The sequence below is a fragment of the Bos grunniens genome, chromosome X (genome assembly GCF_055505025.1).
Source record: "Bos grunniens cultivar Pamir isolate PY7600 chromosome X, Bosgru_T2T1.0, whole genome shotgun sequence".
Lineage (NCBI taxonomy): Eukaryota > Metazoa > Chordata > Mammalia > Artiodactyla > Bovidae > Bos > Bos grunniens.
Genome location: NC_141194.1, coordinates 76,605,291 through 76,625,847, shown reverse-complemented (window position 1 = coordinate 76,625,847; position 20,557 = coordinate 76,605,291).

Genomic DNA, 20,557 nt, shown 5'->3' with positions numbered 1-20,557 from the left:
GTTTTCATTGTCATTTCTTTCTAGGAATTTTTTTTTAATTTCCCTTTTTATTTCTTCAGTAACCTGTTCAGTTTTTAGAAATGTATTGTTTAATCTCTATGTGTTTGTGTTTTTTATGTTTTCTCCCTGTAGTCGATATCTAGTGTCATTGTGTTGTGGCCAGAGAAGATGCTTGATATGATTTCAATTTCCTTAAATTTACTGAGGTTTAATTTGTGACCCAAGATGTGATCTATCCTGGAGAATGTTCCGTGTGCACTTGAGAAGAATGTGTATTCTTCTGCATTTGGATGGAATGTCCTGAACGTATCAATTAAGGCCATCTGGTCTAAAGTGTCATTTAAAGCTTATGTTTCCTTGCTAATTTTCTGTTTTGATGCTATGTCCATTGGTGTAAGTGGGGTGTTGAAGCACCATACCATTATTGTGTAACTGTCAATTCTCCTTTTATGTCTGTTAGTATTTGTCATAAGTATTGAGGTGTTCCTATGTTGTATAGATAAATATTTACAATTGTTATGTCTTCCTCTTGAATTGATCCCTTGATCATTATATAGTGTCCTTCCTTATGTCTTCTAATAATCTTTATTTTAAGATCTATTTTGTCTGATATGAGGATTGCTACTCGGACTTCCTTTTGCTTCCCATTTACATGGGGTATGTATTTTCCATCCTCTCACTTTCAGTCTGTATATGTCTCTGGGTCTGAAGTGGGTGTCTTATAGACAGCATATATATGGGTCCTGAGGTATTATTTTTGTATCCATTCAGCTAGTCTGTGTCATTTGGTTGGAGCATTTAATATATTTACATTTAGTTATTGACCTATATGTTCCTATTGCCATTTTAATTGCTTGATGTTTGTTTTTGTAGGCCTTTCCTTCTCTTGTATTTTCTGTCTATATAAGTCCATTTAACATTTGTTGTAAACAAATTTGGTGGTGCTAAATTCTCTTAACTTCTGCTCATCTATACAGATTTTGATTTCTCCATCAATTTTGAATGAGATCATTGCTGGTTAGAGTAATCTTGATTGTTGATTTTTCCCGTGAAGTACTTAAATATATCCTGCCATTTCCTTCTTGCTTGCAGTTTCTTCTGAACAATCATTTGTTAATCGTATGGGATTTCCCTTGTATGTTACTTGTTGCTTTACCTTTACTGCGTTTACTATTCTCTCTCTCTCTCTTTTTTTTTTAATCTTTATTTGATTAGTATGTGTCTTGACATGTTATTCCTTGGGTTTATCATGTGTGGGACTCTCTGTGCTCCTGGACTTGATTGACTATTTCCTTTCCCATGTTGCATAAATTTTCAACTATAATCTCTTCAAAAATTTTCTCAGATCCTTTCCTTTTTTTTTTTTTTCTTTTTTCTACTGGGACCCCTATAAATCAAATGTTGGTGCATTTAATATTGTCCCAGAGGCCTCTGAGACTACTCTCAGCTCTTTTTGTTCTTTTCCCTTTATTCTGCTCTTTGGTGGTTATTTCCACCATTTTATCTTCCAGATCACTTATCCATTCTTCTGCCTCAATTGTTCTACTAATGTTACCTTCTACAGTATTTTTAATTTCAGTAATCATGTTTTTCATCTTTGTGTATTATTTATTTCTTCTAGATCCTTTTTAAAGGTGTTAACTGATAATTCCATTTTCTCCATTCCATTTTCAATGTTTTGGATCATCTTTATTATCACTATTCTGAATTCTTTTCCAGATAATTTGCCTATTTCCTCTTCATTTATTTGGTCTTTTGTGTTTTTAGCTTGTTCCTTCATTTGAGCAGTATTTCCCTGCCTTTTCATGTTTTTAACTTATTGAATTTGAGATCTCTTTTTCCCAAGCTTAAATGTAAAATTCCATCTTCCTTTTGGTTTGTGCCCTAGTGGTTATGGTTTGTCCTGTGGTTTGCACAGGCTTCATTTTGGATACTTCTTGTGCTTGTGTTCTGGTGGGAAGACTTGATTTTTTTCCCTCTGATGGACATGGCTATGTGAGTTGGTAATTCTGTCTGCTGATGATTGGGTTTGTGTTTTTGTCTTGTTTGTTGTTTGGGTGAGAAGTCTTGCACTGGGTGCTGCTGGAAGTTGGGTTTTGCTGGGTCTTGTATACAAGTGGAGGCCTTTGTGGAAGTTATCACTAATCAATACTCCCTGAGGTTAGGAGTTCTTTGTCAGCCTAGGTTCTTGGAGGCAATGCTCCCACTCCAAAGGTTCATGGCCTGATCTCTGGCTGGGGAACTGAAATTCCACAAGTGGTTTGTTATGGCATTAAAGGGGGTTAAATCAACACACAAAAACAAAACAAAAGGCAAACCCCAGATATATGGTAAATACAAAATCAGGCAAATAATAGCAGAAATAATGGAATATGCACATACATATACACACATAAACAAAACCAAAACAGTCCAAAAAAGAAAATATGAGAGTGGCCCAGCAAGTGAAGGAAACCAAAAATGATATCAACCAGTTAAAAACAAGGTACAAAATGGAAACCAAAGCAAGGTGCCAACTGAGGAATAAAGCAACAAAAACAAAACAAACTAACAAACATGGTGAAGAAAAGAAAGAAAAGGAAGAAAAAATAGAAAAGCAAAGTTGAATAGAGCTAGATAAAGAAAATTTACATATATATTAAAGAATAATTATAGCAAGAGAAGAAGAACAAGAAAAGCAAACAAGGGAATAAATATAAAATAATATTAATAATACATTTAAAAATTTTTAAAGGAAAAGAAAAAATCCCACAGAATCACAAAAGGCCAGTGTAGAGGCAGAAGTCTATAAAGCAAATAAGAAGTGTGATTTTTTAAAAACATTCTCAAAAGCTGGTGTGTGGGGATAGAGACTACACTGATGGCTCCACCTCCAGCTTGTGATTCAGCAGAATCTCCCAGCCTCCATGGCTGTCTGGTTTTCCTCTCAGGCTTTTCCCACCTCGATCTCTTCCTTCATGTCCCCTTGGGTTGTCTCCCCACAGTCAACAGCAGACTGCACCCTGGGATTACTTTCCAGTCCCTGTGCTCCAGCTCCCAGCTGCTTCACTTTCTAGAGGACTTGTATCCCTGTCCAGGGTATGTAGGGCTGCAGCAGGGATTGTCTGTGTGATTCTAATTTTGTTCAAACTGTCACAGATCAGCTGCTTCACTCTCCAAGAACCTCAAATTCTTCACTTCTGTCCCAAACTATTGCCCCGATGTGGGGATCTGATCCTTGCTTCAGGTCTCCAACTTCCCCAGAACAGGTCTAGTCCTGCTCACTCTCCTCTCCCCACCCCAGTTCCTTCATCCTACCGAGATTTGTGTGGGTCTATATATTCTTTTCTGGTGGTCAGGTACTCTTGTGAACTCTCAGCAGGTGTTCTGAAAGATTTTCTGTGTCTGAAGGTGTATTCCTGATGTATCCATCGAGAGAGATGTACTCCATGTCCACCATCTTATTGCATAATCTTGAAACCAATCTATTTGATGAAACTACTATTACTGTCATTAATGATGACAAGAGACATTATCACAACAGACCTAAAAAGGGAGATATCTCATTAATTAGCTACCCTCAATACATTTCTCCCTTGCTGCTTTCCATTATATAACTTAGAAAGCCAAAAAGTCAATTTCCTATACTCATTTGCAGATAAGGGTAACAATGTAATTCAGTTCTGGGACTGTGACATTAAGCAGAAGTCTGCTGGCACTGACCCCTTACTCTTTCTTCTTCTCTCTGCTTTGAATGTAAACGTGATGTCTGGAGCTTCCCCAGCTATCTTATGACAGTATGACAACAGATATGAAGATGAAACTCAACATATTAAGAAAAGAAGGCGGAAGTCCTAAGATGGCAGAGGAATAGGACGGGGACACCACTTTCTCCCCCACAAATTAATTGAAACAACATTTGAACGCTGAGCAAATTCCACAAAAAAAAACTTCTGAATGCTGGCAGAGGACATCAGGCACCCAGAAAGTCAGCCCATTGTCTCTGAAAAGAGATGGAGAAGTCTTGAGGCTACTGTAAGAATAAGACTGAAAACCAGAGGCAGGAGGCTTGAGTCCAAATCCTGAGAACATAAGAGAACTCCTGACTCCAGGGAACCTTAATCGATAGGAGCTCATCAAATGCCTCTATATCTACACTGAAAGCAAGTAACACCCAAGGGCCAAAAAGTTCCAGAGAAAGACATACCACACAAATTCCCTGAGCTTCAATAGACAGACTGCCCCAAAGTCACACCAAACCCACTGACATCTCAAAACTCATTACTGGACACTTCAGTGCACTGCAGGGAGAAGAAATCCAGCTCCACCCATCAGAACACCGACATAAGCTTCCCTAACCAGGAAACTTTGACAAGCCACACGCCCAACCCCACCCACAGTGAGGAACCTCCAAAATAAAGAGGAACCACAAACTGCCAGAATACAGAAAGGCTACCCCAAACACACTAATATAAACAAGATGAAAAGGCAGAGAAATACTCAGCAGGTAAAGGAACAGGATAAATGCCCACCAAACCAAACAAAAGAGGAAGAGATAGGGAATCTATGTGATTAAAAAATTCCGAATAATGATAGTGAAAATGATCCAAAATCTTGAAAAAAAAATGGAGATACAGATAAATAGCCTGGAGACAAAGATCGAGAAGATGCAAGAAACGTTTAACAAGGACCTAGGAGAAAAAAAAAGAATCAATATATAATGAATAATGCAATGCTGCTGCTGCTGCTGCTGCTGCTGCTGCTGCTACGTCGCTTCAGTCATGTCCGACTCTGTGTGACCACATAGACGGCAGCCCACCAGGCTCCGCTGTCCCTGGGATTCTCAAGGCAAGAACACTGGAGTGGGTGGCATTTCTTTTTCCAATGCATGAAAGTGAAAAGTGAAAGTGAAGTCGCTCAGTTGTGTCCGACTCTTCATGACCCCATGGACTGCAGTCCACCAGGCTCCTCCATCCATGGGATTTTCTAGGCAAGAGTACTGGAGTAGGGTGCCATCACCTTCTCTGGAATAATGCAATAAATGCGACCAAAAACACTCTAGAGGGAACCAAGAGTACAATAACAGAGGCAGAAGATAGGATTAGTGAGGTAGAAGACAGAATGGTAGAAATAAATGAAACAGAGAGGAAAAAAGAATTAAAAGAAATGAGGACAACCTCAGAGACCTCTGAGACAATGTTAAATACCCCAACATTTGAATCATAGGAGTCCCAGAAGAAGAAGACAAAAAGAAAGGCCATGAGAAAATACTTGAGATAATAGTTGAAAACTTCCCTAAAATGGGGAAGGAAATAGTCACCCAAGTCCAAGAAACAGGATAAACCCAAGGCGAAACACCCCAAGACACATATTAATCAAATTAACAAAGATCGAACACAAAGAACAAATATTAAAAGCAGCAAGGGAAAAACAACAAATAACACACAAGGGGGTTCCCATAAGGATAACAGCTGATCTTTCAATAGAAACTCTTCAAGCCAGGAGGGAATGGCAAGACATACTTAAAGTGATGAAAGAAAATAACCTACAGCCCAGATTACTGTACCCAGCAAGGATCTCATTCAAATATTATATTGAAGGAGAAATCAAAAGCTTTATGGACAAGCAAAAGCAGAGAGAATTCAGCACCACCAAGCCAGCTCTTCAACAAATGCTAAAGGATATTCTCTAGACAGGAGACACAAAAACAGTGTATAAACTCGAACCCAAAACAATAAAGTAAATGGCAATGGGATCATACTTATCAATAATTACCTTAAATGTAAATGGGTTGAATGTCCCAACCAAAAGACAAAGGCTCACTGAATGGATACAAAAACAAGACCCCTATATATGTTGTCTACAAGGGACCCATCTTGAAACAAGGGACACATACAGACTGAAAGTGAAGGGCTGGAAAAAGATATTCCATGCAAATAGAGACCAAAGGAAAGCAGGAGTAGCAATACTCATATCAGATAAAATAGACTTTAAAACAAAGGCTGTACAAAGAGACAAAGAAAGACACCACATAATGATTAAAGGATCAATCCAAGAAGATATAACAATTATAAACATATATGCAACCAACATAGGAGCACCATGATATGTAAGACAAATGCTAACAAGTACAAAAGGGGAAATTAATAATAACACAATAATAATGGGAGACTTTAATACTCCACTCACACCTATGGATAGATCAACTAAACAGAAAATTAACAAGGAAACACAAACTTTAAATGACACAATAGACCAGTTAGACCTAGTTGATATCTATAAGACATTTCACCCCAAAACAATGAATTCACCTTTTTCTCCAGGGCACATGGAACCTTCTCCAGGATAGATCACATCCTGGGCCATAAATCTTGGTTAATTCAAAAAAATCTGAAATCATTCCAAGTATTTTTTCTGATCACAATGCAGTAAGATTAGATCTCAATTAAAGAAAAAAAAAAACTATTAAAAATTCCAACACATGGAGGTTTAACAACCAACAAATCACAGAAGAAATCAAAAAAGAAATCAAAATATGCATAGAAATGAATGAAAATGAAAACACAATAACCCAAAACCTATGGGACACTGGAAAAGGAATGCTAAAGGGAAGGTTCATAGCAATACAGGCTTACCTCAAGAAACAAGAAAAAAGTCAAACAAATAACCTAACTCTACACTTAAAGCACCTAGAAAAGGAAGAAATGAAGAACCCCAGGATTAGGAGAAGGAAAGAAATCTTAAAAATTAAGGCAGAAATAAAGGCAAAAGAAACAAACGTGACCATACCCAAAATCAACAAGCTAAAAGCTGATTCCAAGAGGGAGGGTCTGGGGAGGGAGGAGGGAGGAGGGTTCAGGATGGGGAACACAGGTATACCTGTGGCGGATTCATTTCGATATTTGGCAAAACTAACACAATATTGTAAAGTTTAAACATAAAATAAAATTAAAAAAGAAGTTAAATAAAATTGACAAAGCATTAGCCAGACTCATCAAGAAACAAAGGGAGAAAAATCAAATCAAAATTACCATGCACCTATGGACACCTTATCTTTGGCAAAGGAAGCAAGAATATACAATGGAGAAAAGACAATCTCTTTAACAAGTGGTACTGGGAAAACTGGTCAACCACTTGTAAAAGAATGAAACTAGATCATTTTCTAACACCATACACACACAAAAAAAACTCAAAATGGATTAAAGATCTAAATGTAAGACCGGAAACTATACAACTCCTAGAGGAGAACATAGGCAAAACACTTTCCGACATAAATTACAGCAGGATCCTTTAGGACCGACCTCCCAGAATACTGGAAATAAAAGCAAAAATAAACAAATGGGACCTAATTAAACTCAAAAGCTTTTGCACAGCATAGGAAACTATAAGCAAGGTGAAAAGACAGCCTTCAGAATGGGAGAAGATAATAGCAAACGAAGCAACTGACAAAGAATTAATCCCCAAAATATACAAGCAATTCCTGTAGCTCAATTGCAGAAAAATAAACGACCCAATCAAAAAATGGGCCAAAGAACTAAACAGACATTTCTCCAAGGAAGACATACAGATGGGTAACAAACACATGAAAAGATGCTCAACATCACTCATTATTAGAAAAATGCAAATCAAAACCACAATGAGGTACCATTTCGTGCCAGTCAGAATCAGTTCAGTTCAGTCAGTTAAGTCGCATAGTCCTGTCTGATTCTTTGAGACCCCATGTATCACAGCACGCCAGGCCTCCCTGTCCATCACCAACTCCTGGAGTTCACTCAAACTCATGTTCATCGAGTCAGTGATGCGATCCAGCCATCTCATCTTCTGTAGTCCCCTTCTCCTCCTACCCCCTATCCCTACCAGCATCAGGGTCTTTTCCAATGAGTCAACACTTCCCATGAAGTGTCCTAAGTATTGGAGTTTCAGCTTCAGCATCAGTCCTTCCAATGAAAACCCAGGACTGATCTCCTTTAGGATGGACTGGTTGGCTCTCCTTGCAGTCCAAAGGACTCTCAAGAGTCTTCTCCAACACCACAGTTCAAAAGCAACAATTCTTTGGTGCTCAGCTTTCTTCACAGTCCAACACTCACATCCATACAGAACTACTGGAAAAACCATAGCCTTGACTAGACGGACCTTTGTTGACAAAGGAATATCTCTGCTTTTCAATATGCTATCTAGTTTGGTCATAACTTTCCTTTCAAGGAGTACGAGTCTTTTAATTTCATGGCTGCAGTCACAATCTGCAGTGATTTTGGAGTTCCAAAAAGTCTGACACTGTTTCCACTGTTTCCCCATCTATTTTCCATAAAGTGATGGGACTAGATGCCATGATCTTAGTTTTCTGAATATTGCACTTTAAACCAAATTTTTCATTCTCCTCTTTCATGTTTCTCAAAAGGCTTTTTAGTTCCTCTTCACATTCTGCCATAAGGGTGGTGTCATTTGCATATCTAAGGTTATTGATATTTCTCCCGGCAATCTTGATTCCAGCTTGTGCTTCTTCCAGCCCAGCATTTCTCATGATGTACTCTGCATAGAAGTTAAATAAGCAGGGTGACAATATACAGCCTTGGCGTACTGCTTTTCCTATTTGAAACCAGTCTGTCGTTCCATGTCCAGTTCTAACTGTTGCTTTCTGACCTGCATATAGGTTTCTCAAGAGGCAGGTCAGGTGATCTGGTATTCCCATCTCTTTCAGAATTTTCCACAGTTTATTTTGATCTACACTGTCAAAGGCTTTGGCATAGACAATAAAGAAGAAATAGTTGTTTTTCTGGAACTCTCTTGCTTTCTCGATGATCCAGCAGATGTTGTCAGTTTGATCTCTGTTTCCTCTGCCTTTTCTTAAACCAGCTTGAACATCTGGAAGTTCACTGTTCACGTACTGCTGAAGCTTAGCTTGAAGAATTTTGAGCCTTACTTTACTAGTGTGTGAGATGAGTGCAGTTGTGCGGTAGTTTGAGCATGTTTTGGCATTGCCTTTCTTTGCAATTGGAATGAAAACATGTTTTCCAGTCCTGTGGCCACTGCTGAGTTTTCCAAATTTGCTGGCATATTGAGTGCAGCACTTTCACAGCATCATATTTCAGGATTTGAAATAGCTCAACTGGAATTCCATCAGCTCCACTAGCTTTGTTCGTAGTGATGCTTTCTAAGGCCCACTTGACTTCACATTCCAGGATGTCTGGCCCTAGGTGAGTGATCACACCACCGTGATTATCTGGGTCATGAAGCTCTTTTTTGTACAGTTCTTCTGTGTATTTTTGTCACCTCTTCTTAATATCTTCTGCTTCTGTTAGATTTATACTGTTTCTGTCCTTTATTGATCCCATCTTTGCATGAAATATTCCCTTGGTATCTCTAATTTTCTTAAAGAGACCTCTAGTCTTTCCCATTTTGTTTCTTTCCTCTGTTTCTTTGCATTGATCACTCAGGAAGGCTTTCTTATCTCTCCTTGCTATTCTTTGGAACTCTGCATTCAGAGGCTTATATCTTTCCTTTTCTCCTTTGCTTCTCGCTTCTCTTCTTTTCACAGCTATTTGTAAGGCCTCCTCAGACAGCCATTTTGCTTTTTTGCATTTCTTTTCCATGGGGATGGTCTTGATCCCTGTATCCTGGACAATGTCACGAACCTCCACCCATAGTTCATCAGGCACTCTGTCTGTAAGATCTAGTCCCTTAAATCTATTTCTCACTTCCACTGTATAATCATAAGGGACTTGATTTAGGTCATACATGAATGTTTTAGTTGTTTTCCCCACTTTCATCAATGTAAGTCTGAATTTGGCAATAAGGAGTTCATGATCTGAGCCACAGTCATCTCCCGGTCTTGTTTTTGCTGACTGTATAGAGGTTCTCCATCTTTGCTGCAAAGAATATAATCAGTTTGATTTCAGTGTTGACAATCTGGTGATGTCCATGTGTACAGTCTTCTCTTGTGTTGTTGGAAGAGGGTGTTTGCTATGACCAGTGTGTTCTCTTGGCAAAACTCTATTAGCTTTTGCCCTGCTTCTTTCTGTACTCCAAGGCCAAATTTGCCTGTTACTCCAGGTGTTGCTTGACTTCCTACTTTTGCATTCCAGTCCGCTATAATGAAAAGGACATCTTTTTTGTGTGTTAGTTCTAAAAGGTCTTGTAGGTCATCATAGAACCATTCAACTTCAGCTTCTTCAGCATTACTGGTTGGGGCATAGACTTGGATTACTGTGATATTGAATGGATTGCCTTGGAAATGAATAGAAATTGTTCTGTTGTTTTTGAGATTGCATCTAAGTACTTCATTTGGGACTCTTGTTGACCATGATGGCTATTCCATTTCATCTAAGGGACTCCTGCCCACAATAGTAGATATAATGGTCATCTGAGTTAAATTCACCCCTTCCAGTCCATTTTAGTTCACTGATTCCTATAATGTCAAAATTCACTCTTGCCATCTCCTGTTTGACCACTTCCAATTACCCTTGATTAATGGACCAAACATTCCAGGTTCCTATGCAACAGGATCTTGCTTCTATCACCATTCACATCCATAACTGGGTATTGTTTTTGCTTTGGTTCCATCCTTTCATTCTTTCTGGAGTTATTTATCCAGTGATCTCCAGTAGCATATTGGGCACCTACCGACCTGGGGAGTTCCCCTTTCAGTATTCTATCATTTTGCCTTTTCATACTGTTCATGAGGTTCTCAAGGAAAGGATACTGAAGTGGTTTTCCATTCCCTTCTCCAGCGGAACACATTCTGTCAGACCTCTCCACTATGACCCTCCCGTCTTGCGTGGCCCCATATGGCATGGCTTAGTTTCATTGAGTTAGACAAGGCTCTGGTCCAAGTGTGATTAGATTGACTAGTTTTCTGTGATTATGGTTTCAGTGTGTCTGCCCTCTGATGTCCTCTTGCAACACCTACCATCTTACTTGGGTTTCTCTTATCTTGGATGAGGGGTATCTCCTCACAGCCATCCCTCCTGACCTTGAACATGGAGTAAAAATCTACAAGCAGTAAATACTGCAGAGGGTGTGAAGAAAAGGGAACTCTCTTATGCTGTTGGTGGGAATGCAAACTAGTACAGCCACTATGGAGAACAGTGTGGAGGTTCCTTAAAAAACTGGAAATAGAACTGCCATACGACCCAGCAATCCAACTTCTGGGCATATACACCAAGGAAACCAGAATTGAAAGAGACATGTGTACTGCAATCTTTATCACAGCAATGTTTATAATAGCCAGGACATGGAAGTAACCTAGATGTCCATCAGCAGATGAATGAATAAGAAAGCTGTGGTACATATACACAATGGAGTATTACTCAGCCATTAAAAAGAATACATTTGAATCAGTTCTAATGAGGTGGATTAAACTGAAGCCTATTTTACAGAGTGAAGTAAGCCAGAAAGAAAAATACCAATACAGTATAATAACGCATATATATGGAATTTAGAAAGATGTTAATGATAACCCTGTATGTGAGACAGCAAAAGAAACACAGATGTATAGAACAGTCTTTTGGACTCTGTGGGAGAGGGCGGGGGTGGGATGATTCGGGAGAATGACATTGAAACATGTATATTATCATATGTGAAACAGATCGCCAGTCCAGGCTTGATGCATGATATAGGGTGGTCAGGGCTAGTGTGTTGGGATGACCCAGAGGGATGAGATGGGGAGGGAGGTAAGAGGGGGTTTAGAATGTGGAAGTCATGTACACCTGTGGTGGATTCATGTCAATATATGGCAAAACCAATAAAATATTGTAAAGTAATTAGCCTCCAAATAAATAAAGAAAGAAAGAAAACAATAAAACAGATTTGAGGCACTTTAAGAGATACAGGTATTCAAACTAGCTTTTAAAATACACATCTTTTATTTTATTTTTTTAATTTAAATTTATTTAAATTGGAGGCTAAATACACATCTTTTGAATTAAAGATTCAAACAAGACGTGAAAAAATGAAACAAGATTAGTTTCAAGGAAAAAGACAAATTTAAACTCAAATTCAGCAAAATATTAAATAATCACATCTTTTCAAGGGTCTATACTATAACTGAATCTGTACACCTGAAACTAATATATTGTTAATTATACTTCAACTAAAAATTAAAAATAGATCCTATACTACAGTCATTATTTATTCTTTACTAAATACCTTGCTAGTTGAGAAAACATAGATAAAATACTGAACATAACCTATGAAAACTACATAAAATTCAGGCTGACTCACTGAATAAATATTTACTCTATGCCTAAAAAAAATAATGCAGTGAACATCATTATATCTACATCCTTACAGTCATATGTAAATAGAACTGTTCGAAAAGTTTATATATTGTGGGATCAAAGGAAATGTGTATTTTTTAATGTAATCACTTTTTATTAAAATTAAATAGAGTTCTTTGCAATTCCAATTCCAAAAATACCTTTTAGAATTAGAGATATTTCATATGTATAATGTGTACACGGACATAAACAAGCTAGAGATCTCATGTCTTTATTAAAAGCTTAGATATGAACTAGATATTACAATATTAATATAAACTTACTAGCTGAAACACAGTTGGAATACCTTAAAGTTGCTTTCTCACGTGATTAAGGCTTATTATCTATAAAGTTTGGCTGTGGAAAACTTTTTTTTTTTATTGGACGCTAATTACTTTGCAATATTGTATTGGTTTTGCCATACATCAACATGAATCTGCGCGGGTGTACACGTGTTCCCCATCCTGAACACCCCTCCCACCTCCCTCCCCATACCATCCCTCTGGGTCATCCCAGTGCACCAGCCCCAAGCATCCTATATCCTGCATCGAACCTGGACTGTTGATCCATTTCTTATATGATATTACACATGTTTCAATGCCATTCTCCCAAATCATTCCACCCTCTCCCTCTCCCACAGAGTCCAAAAGACTATTCTATACATCTGTGTCTCTTTTGCTCTCTCGCATACAGGGTTATTTTAACCATCTTTCTAAATTCCATATATATGCATTAGTATACTGTATTGATGTTTTTCTTTCTGGCTTACTTCACTCTATATAATAGGCTCCAGTTTCATCCACATCATTAGAACTGATTCAAAAGTATTCTTTTTAATGCCTGAGTAATACTCCACTGTGTATATGTACCACAACTTTCTTATTCATTCATCTGCTGATGGACACCTATGTTACTTCCATGTCCTGGCTGTTATAAACAGTGCTGCGATGAACATTGGGGTACATGTGTCTCTATTCTGGTTTCCTTGGAGAGTATGCCCAGCAGTGGGATCGCTGGGTCATATGCTACACTATGCTAAGTCACTTGAGTCGTGTCTGACTCAATGTGACCCCATAGACGGCAGCCCACCAGGCTCCCCCGTCCCTGGGATTCTCCAGGCAAGAACACTGGAGTAGGTTGCCATTTCCTTCTCCGTCGCTGGGTCATTAGGCAGTTTTATTTCTAGTTTTTTTTTTTTTTTTTTTTTTAAGGACTCTCAACACTGTTCTCCATAGTGGCTATACTAGTTTGCATTCCCAACTGTGTAAGAGGATTCCTTTTTCTCCACACCCTCTCCAGCATTTATTGCTTGTACACTTTTCGATCGCAGCAATTCTGACTGGCATTAAATGGTACCTCACTGTGGTTTTGATTTGTATTTCTCTGATAATGAGTGATATTGAGCATCTTTTCATGTGTTTGTTAGCCATCTGTATGTCTTCTTTGGAGAAATGTCTATTTAGTTCTTTGGCCTATTTCTTTATTGGGTCGTTTATTTTTCTGGAATTGAGCTTCAGGAGTTGCTTGTATATTTTTGAGATTAGTTGTTTGTCAGTTGCTTCATTTGCTATTATTTTTTCCCATTCTGAAGGCTGTCTTTTCACCTTGCTTATAGTTTCCTTTGTTCTGCAGAAGCTTTTAATTTTAATTAGGCCCCATTTCTTTATTTTTGCTTTTATTTCCTGTATTCTGGGAGGTAGTCATAGAGGATCCTGCTGTGATTTACATCGGAGAGTGTTTTGCCTATGTTCTCCTCTAGGAGTTGTATAGTTTCTGGTCTTACTTTTAGATCATTAATCCATTTTGAGTTTATTTTTGTGTATGGTGTTAGAAAGTGTTCTAGTTTCATTCTTTTACAAGTGGTTGACCAGTTTTCCCAGCACCACTTGTTAAAGAGATTGTCTTTTCTCCATTGTATATTCTTGCCTCCTTTATCAAAGATACAGTGTCCATATGTGTGTGGATTTATCTCTGGGCTTTCTATTTTGTTCCATTGATCTATATTTCTGTCTTTGTGCCAGTACCATACTGTCTTGATGACTGTGGCTTTGTAGTAGAGCCTGAAGTCAGGCAGGTTGATTCCTCCAGTTTCATTCTTCTTTCTCAAATTGCTTTGACTATTCGAGGTTTCTGTATTTCCATACAAATTGTGAAATGATTTGTTCTAGTTCTGTGAAAAATACTGTTGGTAGCTTGATAGGGATTGCATTGAATCTATAGATTGCTTTAGGTAGTATACTCATTTTCACTATATTGATTCTTCTGATCCATGAACATGGTATATTTCTCCATCTATTAGTGTCCTCTTTGATTTATTTCACCAGTGTTTTATAATTTTCTATATATAGGTCTTTAGTTTCTTTAGGTAGATATATTCCTAAGTATTTTATTCTTTTTGTTGCAATGGTGAATGGAATTGTTTCCTTAAATTCCCTTTCTATTTTCTCATTATTAGTGTATAGGAATGCAAGGGATTTCTGCATCTTGATTTTATATCCTGCAAATTTACTACATTCATTGATTGGCTCTAGTAATTTTCTGGTGGAGTCTTTAGGGTTTTCTATGTAGAGGATCATGTCATCTGCAAACAGTGAGAGTTTTACTTCTTCTTTTCCAATTTGCATTCCCTTTATTTCTTTTTCTGCTCTGATTGCTGTGGCCAAAACTTCCAAAACTATGTTGAATAGTCATTGTGAAAGTGGACACCCTTGTCTTGTTCCTGACTTTAGGCGAAATGCTTTCAATTCTTCACCATTGAGGATAATGTTTGCTGTGGGTTTGTCATATATAGCTTTTATTATGTTGAGGTATGTTCCTTCTATTCTTGCTTTCTGGAGAGTTTTTTTTTTTTTTATCATAAATGGATGTTGAATTTTGTCAAAGGCTTTCTCTGCATCTATTGAGATAATCATATGGCTTTTATTTTTCAATTTGTTAATGTGGTGTATTACATTGGTTGATTTGTGGATATTAAAGAATCCTTGCATCCCTGGGATAAAGCCCACTTGGTCATGGTGTATGATCTTTTTAATGTATTGTTGGATTCGGATTGCTAGAATTTTGTTAAGGAGTTTTGCATCTATGTTCATCAGTGATATTGCCCTGTAGTTTTCTTTTTTTGTGGGATCTTTGTCAGGTTTTGGTATTAGGGTGCTGGTGGCCTCATAGAATGAGTTTGGAAGTTTGCCTTCCTCTGCAATCTTCTGGAAGAGTTTGAGTAGGATAGGTGTTAGCTCTTCTCTAAATTTTTGGTAGAATTCAGCTGTGAAGCCGTCTGGACCTGGGCTTTTGTTTTCTGGAAGATTTCTGATTACGGTTTCAATTGCCATGCTTGTGATGGGTCTGTTAAGTTTTCTATTTCTTCCTGGTTCAGTTTTGGAAAGTTGTACTTTTCTAATAATTTGTCCACTTCTTCCACGTTGTCCATTTTATTGGCATATAATTGCTGATAGTAGTCTCTTATGATCCTTTGTATGTCTGTGTTATCTGTTGTGATCTCTCCATTTTCATTTCTAATTTTATTGATTTGATTTTTCTCCCTTTGTTTCTTGATGAGTCTGGCTAATGCTTTGTCAATTTTATTTATCCTTTCAAAGAACCAGCTTTTGGCTTTGTTGATTTTTGCTATGGTCTTTTTTGTTTCTTTTGCATTTATTTCTGCCCTAATTTTTAAGATTTATTTTCTTCTACTAACCCTGGGGTTCTTCATTTCTTCCTTTTCTCGTTGCTTTAGGTGTATAGTTAGGTTATTTATTTGACTTTTTTCTTGTTTCTTGAAGTATGCCTGTATTGCTATGAGTTGTCCCCTTAGCACTGCTTTTACAGTGTCCCACAGATTTTGGGTTGTTGTATTTTCATTTTCATTCATTTCTATGCATATTTTGATTTCTCTTTTGATTCCTTCTTTGATTTGTTGTGGTGAAGGCAATGGCACCCCACTCCAGTACTCTTGCCTGGAAAATCCCATGGATGGAGGACCCTGGTGGGCTGCAGTCTATGTGTCGCTAATAGTCCGACATGACTGAAGCGACTTTGCAGCAGCAGCAGCAGTGATTTGTTGGTTATTCAGCAGGGTGTTGTTCAGCCTCCATATGTTGTAATTTTTAATAGTTTTTCTTCTTTAACTGAGATCTAATCTTATGGCATTGTGGTTAGCAAAGATGCTGGGAATGATTTCAATTTTTTTGAGCTTACCAAGGCTAGATTTATGGCCCAAGATGTGATCTATCCTGGAGAATGTTCAGTGTGTGCTTGAGAAAAAGGTGAAATTCATTGTTTTGGGGTGAAATGTCCTATAGATACCGATTAGGTCTAACTGGTCTATCGTATCATTTAAAGTTTGTGTTTCCTTGTTAATTTTCTGTTTAGTCAATCTATCCATAGGTGTAAGTGGGGTATTAAAGTCTCCCACTATTATTGTGTTATTGTTAATTTCCCCTCTCATACTTGTTAGCATTTGTCTTACATATTGTGGTGCTCCTAAGTTGGGTGCATATATATTTGTAATTGTTATATCTTCTTCTTGGATTGATCCTTTGAGCATTATGTAGTGTCCTTCTTTGTCTCTTTTCACAGCCTTTTTTTTAAAGTCTATTTTATCTGATATGAGTATTGTTACTCCTGCTTTCCTTTGGTCTCTATTTGCGTGGAATATCTTTTTCCAGCCCTTCACTTTCAGTCTGTATGTGTCCCTTGTTTCAAGATGGGTCCCTTGTAGACAACATATATAGGGGTCTTGTTTTTGTATCCATTCAGCCAGCCTTTGTCTTTTGGTTGGGACATTCAACCCATTTACATTTAAGGTAATTATTGATAAGTATGATCCCATTGCCATTTACTTTATTGTTTTGGGTTCGAGTTTATACACCCTTTTTGATTCTCCTGCCTAGAGAATAACCTTTAGCATTTGTTGGAGAGCTGGTTTGGTGGTGCTGAATTCTCTCAGCTTTTGCTTGTCTGTAAAGCTTTTGATTTCTCCTTCATATTTGAACATGATCCTTGCTGGGTACAGTAATCTGGGCTGTAGGTTATTTTCTTTCATCACTTTAAGTATTTTCTGCCATTCCCTTCTGGCCTGAAGAGTTTCTATTGAAAGATCAGCTGTTATCCTTATGGGAATCCCCTTGTCTGTTATTTGTTGTTTTTCCCTTGCTGCTTTTAATATTTGTTCTTTGTGTTTGTTCTTTGTTACTTTGATTAATATGTGTCTTGGGGTGTTTCTCCTTGGGTTTATCCTTTTTGGGACTCTCTGGGTTTCTTGGACTGGGGTGATAATTTCCTTTCCCATTTTAGGGATGTTTTCAACTATTATCTCCTCAAGTATTTTCTCATGGTCTTTCTTTTTGTCTTCTTCTGGGACTCCTATGATTCGAATGTTGGGGCATTTAATATTGTCCTGGAGGTCTCTGAGATTGTCTTCATTTCTATTATGTCGTTTTTCTTTTTTCCTCTCTGATTCATTTATTTCTACCATTCTATCTTCTACTTCACTAATCCTATCTTCTGCCTCTATTATTCTACTATTTGTTGCCTCCAGAGTATTTTTGATCTCATTTATTGCATTATTCATTATATATTGAGTCTTTTTTATTTCTTCTAGGTCCTTGTTAAACCTTTCTTGCATCTTCTCAATCCTTGTCTCCAGGCTATTTTTCTGTGATTCCATTTTGATTTCAAGATTTTTAATCATTTTCAGTATCATTATTCAGAATTCTTTATCAGGTAGATTCCCTATCTCTTCCTCTTCTCTTTGGTTTGGTGGGCATTTATCCTGTTTCTTTACCTGCTGGGTATTCCTCTGTCTCTTCATCTTGTTTATATTGCTGAGTTTGGGGTGGCCTATCTGTATTCTGTCAGTTTGTGGAGTTCTCTTTATTGTGGAGTTTCCTTGCTATGGGTGGGGTTGTATGGGTGGCTTGTCAAGGTTTTTTGGTTAGGGAAGCTTGTGTCGGTGTTCTGGTGGGTGGAGCTTGATTTCTTCTCTCTGGAATGCAATGAAGTGTCCAGTAATGAGTTGTCAATGGTTTGGGAGTAACTTTCGGCAGCCTGTATATTGAAGCTCAGGATTGTGTTCCTGTGTTGCTGGAGAATTTGCATGGTATGTCTTGCTCTGGAACTTGGCCCTTGGGTGGTGCTTGGTTTCAGTGTAGGTATGGAGGCATTTGACGAGCTCCTGTTGATTAATGTTCCCTGGAGTCAGGAGTTCTCTGGTGTTTTCAGGATTTGGACTTAAGCCTCCTGCTTCTGGTTTTCAGACTTATTTTTACAGTAGTCTCAAGACTTCTCCTTCTATACAGCACTGTTGATAAAACATCTAGGTTAAAGATGAAAATTTTCTCTACAGTAAGGGACACCCAGAGAGGTTCACAGAGTTACATGGACAAGAGAAGAGGGAGGAGGGAGTTAGAGGTGACCTGAAAGAGATGAGGTGGAATCAAAAGAGGAGAGAGCGAGCTAACCAGTAATCACTTCCTTATGTGTGCTCCACAGTCTGGACCACTCAGAGATGTTCATGGAGTTATACAGAGAAGAGAATAGCGAGAAAGGAGACAGAAGTGGGCTGGAGGATAAAAGGGGGGAATCAAAAGGTTAGAGACAGATCCAGCCAGTAATCAATTCCCTGAGTGATCTCCACTGTCTGGAACACACAGAGATTCACAGAGTTAGGTAGAGAAGAGAAGGGGAAGGGAGGAGACAGAGGCGACCTTGTGGAGAAAAAGGAGAGTCCAAAGAGGGAGAGAGCAGTCAAGCCGGTAATCTCACTCCCAAGTAAAAATGGATACTGAAGATTGGGTTCTTAAAGGTACCAAATTGATATCAAATACCAAAAAGAAAATATTAAAAATCTAGAGGAGAGGTTGGATTTTCAAAAATACAATATTAAAGAAAAGAAGAAGAAAAAAAAAAAAAAAACACACCAAAGTCACAAACATTATATATATATACACACACATATGTATGAAGTTTGTTTTAAAAAAATAGGGTCTTTTTGTTGCAAAGTAATAGTAGGTTATAAAAATGAAAATTAAAGGAGTAATAGAGGACTTAAAATTAAAAAAAAAAAAAAAAGAAAACGAAAATTAAAACGAATGATCATAAAAATAGTAAAAAAAAAAAAAACTTATCTAGGACTTTCTCTGGTGGTGTTGTGGGCAGTGTGGGGTCAGTTCATTTTTGGATAGTTCCTTGGTCTGGCTTATATTTCTCAAGATCTATAGGCCCATTCCTATGTAGTCTGTACCAACTACAGGGTTTTAATCTATTGCACCTGTCACTTCCAAGGTGGCTCCCTCTGTTTTAGCTTCTTCTGTTTGCTCGTCTCTTCAGTGTCTGATTTCTGCCCTGACACAAGGGCGGCGGTGGTGGACACTTTATTTTAGGCTCACTTGTCCAGTCGTGCTGTGGGGAGGGAAGAACGCTGCAAACATAACACTGGCGTGTGCTCGCAGTGTCTCAGCCACACTGGGCCTGGCCTCACTCACAGCGGGTGTGCCCTCCCTGCCCACACTGCTCAGGTTCTAGATTGTTCCACTGGGAACCATCGGAGGCCGGCCCTGGGCTGCCTGCACCTCCCAGTTCTAAGCCGCTCAGGTTCAGGCACTCGGGTAGTCTTCAGAGGCACAGACTCCGTTGGGCCTGCGTTTTGTGCCCTTTCCAGGTCCAAGCAGCTCAGGTGATGAGGTGTTTGGTGAGTGCAGTCGCTGCGTGCCTGCCCCCATCCCTGCTGCTCGGTTTTCTGGGTGTACAACTGGTGCACCTTCTCAGGTGGATGTTGACTGTCCAGAACTCAAGAAGTCTCAGTTAGCAAAGAAACCTGTTGCAGTTTGGTAGATAATGTCTTTCTGGGGCTGTGATTGCCCCCTTAGGGCTCTCTTAGGTCACCAGAGGGGGATGGTCTGCAGCTGGCTATCTCTGTTCAGTCCTTTGTTTTGTGAGTAGGCCTGGCGGTGTCTTAGGTTGGGGCTTTTTGCGTGGTAGCTATCCCACAGTCTTGTTTGCTAGCCCAAGTTAGTTCCCTCAGATTGCCCTTGGGGCATTCAGGCTCAGTCCTTACTCTAAGCATTGCAGCCCGTGCCTCCCTGCCCAGGCCATGCTTACTAGTGGTGGGTGAAGGCGTCTGCACTGCTTCTCCGCTGGGGGAGTTACCGTTGGGCTCGTAATCTGTGGGTTTTAATTATTTATTTTTCCTCCCTGTTATGTTGCCCTCTGTGCCTCCAAGGCTTGCCACAGACTCGGCAGTGAGAGTGTTTCCTGGTGTTTGGAAACCTCTCTTTTTAAGAATCCCTTCCCGGGAAGGGACTCCATCCCTACCTCTTTTGTCTCTT